At 79.0% G+C, this 2,500-nt stretch overlaps 1 non-coding gene across 1 annotated transcript; it reads right to left on the bottom strand.

Moving 5' to 3' along the window:
* Positions 1 to 504: 504 nt before the first annotated feature.
* LOC142359672 (5.8S ribosomal RNA) lies at positions 505 to 657 on the bottom strand. Its single transcript, XR_012762534.1, has one exon. It is a non-coding gene; the product is annotated as a 5.8S ribosomal RNA (ribosomal RNA).
* Between the last annotated feature and the right edge of the window lie 1,843 nt (positions 658 to 2,500).

Raw genomic sequence — 2,500 nt, 5'->3', positions numbered from 1 at the left:
ACGGGGCCACGGCGATGGGTTTTTCTCGGGGAGGAGGAGGGCGACAGGAACCGGGGCAGGGGCGGCGCGGACGGGGGACAGACGGGGGCGTCCACCGCCACCGCCCCCGTCCCCCACCCACCGGCGCGCGCACGCACGCGCGTCAGTGCGGCACGGCACCCCCGCGGTGCCCACCCGCAGACAGACGCCCGCGCGGGAGGCCGGCGGCGAGGCCCGCGCCATCGCCGCCCCGCGCCTCCCTCCCCCGAAGCTCGCTCTCGCTCTCTCTTCCCCAAACCCACCGCCGATAGCCCGGCGGGGACGAGCTCCGTCCAGCAGGCGCTCTCCGGGAGCGGGGAGCTTCGGAGCGCTCCCCGAGTCTCCATTTAGGGGGACGAAGGCCCGCGCGCTCGCGCGCGCGGCCCTGCGAGGCACCCCAGCCGCGCCGCTGCTGGCCCGCCGGCCCCCCCCCCCCCGCGCTGGGGCGGGGGGGCTCGGCGGCGCAGACGGCGATTGATCGTAAAGCGACGCTCAGACAGGCGTAGCCCCGGGAGGAACCCGGGGCCGCGAGTGCGTTCGAAGTGTCGATGATCAATGTGTCCTGCAATTCACATTAATTCTCGCAGCTAGCTGCGTTCTTCATCGACGCACGAGCCGAGTGATCCACCGCTAAGAGTTGTCTCGGTTTCGGCACCGCCCCGCGCGCGCGGAGGGGCCGGGACCGCTCGCCGAGAGCGGCCCCTTCTCTGAGGACGGCCGGACCGACCGCCGGCCCCGCCGCCGCCCACCCCCCTCCGCACGCGCGGAGGGGGCGCGGCGCGGCGGCGCGACGCGGCGCGACGGAGAGGCCCTCGCCTCGGCTTGACCGTACGAGCACAGGGGAAACGGAAAACAACGGAAAACCCCGAGCGGCCAAAGGGCGGGGGAGCCCGCGCTCCCGACCGACCCTGGGGAAACGTACGCAACACACACACCCTTGGCGCGCTTCGGGGGCGGCCCAGGCGCCCGGGCTCGGACCGGCCTCCCCCCGGAGGCTACGGCACGCCCGGCCGCGACGCCTGCCCGCCTTCGCTCGGGAGCCGGACGCCCGGCTGCGCCCGCGCTGCGACGAGCCGGCTCCGCCCACCACGGTCGCCTCTCGCCCCGCCGGCGAACCTCGGCGCCGACGCCGCCTTCCACCGACGCCGGAGGAAGCGCGGCCGGCCACTGGAGCGCGAGCCGGCGACGCGCGGCCGCCCACCGGCCCGCGCCGGATGGGCGAACCCGGCCACCCCGCCCGGCGGCGGCGGCCGCCACCGCCGCCGCGAAAACCGCCGCCGCAGCCGCTTCTCGCCTCGGCCCCCTGGGGCCGCCGGCACGGCCCCAGCGGAAAGGCGGACGGCGCTGAGCGCGGGGGGCGGCTCCCACTCTCCCCGTTTCCACGCGAAGACCCGGAGCGGGACGCCCCCGCGCCGCGCGCCCGCCCTCGAGACGGAAGCGACGGGCGGGGAAACGCGGGACGGGACGGCCGCCAGCGGATGCGGCCGGGGAACCCTCCCGGACGACCCGACGGACGACCGGCACCGACCGGCACGCCGAGCGGCGCCGCCGCCGCTCGGCCTGGGGGGGTGTGGCTCGCCCCCCCCTTTCTTTCCCTGGGCGCCGAGGGCGGGGCGAGGAGCGGGAGAGGGGAGCGCGGCGCGCCCCGAGCGCGGCCGCAGCGCGAGCGTCCAAAGGCGCGGGGCGGCCCCCCGGCGGCCGCCCCCCCCCGCGGGGGCTCGCCGCGCCTTTCTTTCCCCCGGCGCGGAGCCCGCGCTCCGGCCGGCGGGTGGCCCCGTTTGCGAGGGCGGGCAGGTCGGCCGCGGCCGACCCGCGCCGCGGTCTCTCCGCCGAGACCGGCCCGCGGAGAGGGGGGGCAGGTTGGGGCAGCGAGACGCCCCCCCTTCTCCGGCACGGCGGCCCGCGGGGGCGGACGCCCCCCCCGCGGCTCGCGCCGTGCCGCTCGAGTCTTTAAACCGCCGCCCGGCTCCTTTGGCCTTTGACCCCCGGACTCGGCCGAGGGAGGGCCGCCGAAGCGCGGACGCTAGGTACCTGGCCCTGGGGTGAGGGAAACGACCTGCATGGCCCCGCGGGGGTGCCTCCCCCGGCTGCCGCCCTCGGGGGAGCGTCCGCCCGCGGGGGCGCGCCCGGCATCCGCCGCCACCACCTCGTCCTCCTTAGCCCCGGGGCCCGGGGTTTCCCTCGATAGCCCGGCGCTGCGCCCGGGGGGAGAGACGTGGCTCGGGCCGCCCGCTCGCGCGGGACGCGACCCGGCCGGGGGGGGGCCTCGCCCGCCCCGGGCGGCGCCAGCGGCCGAGACCGTGCTCGCGCCCCCCCCTTCCCGCCACGGCTCCCTCTTCGAGAGGCAGCCGTGCCGGGTCGGAGGGGAGGTTCGCGGGTCCGGCCGCCGCGCCGCCCGAAACGCCGTGCGCACACCCGCGCCACGGCCCGGAACGCCCGGAGACAGCCCTGTCCCGCGCGCGGGGGGGTAGACGGCGCCGCC

This window comes from Opisthocomus hoazin, unplaced genomic scaffold, assembly GCF_030867145.1.
Source record: "Opisthocomus hoazin isolate bOpiHoa1 unplaced genomic scaffold, bOpiHoa1.hap1 HAP1_SCAFFOLD_254, whole genome shotgun sequence".
Classification (NCBI taxonomy): Eukaryota; Metazoa; Chordata; class Aves; order Opisthocomiformes; family Opisthocomidae; genus Opisthocomus; species Opisthocomus hoazin.
This window is presented reverse-complemented; position numbering and strand designations above follow the sequence as displayed.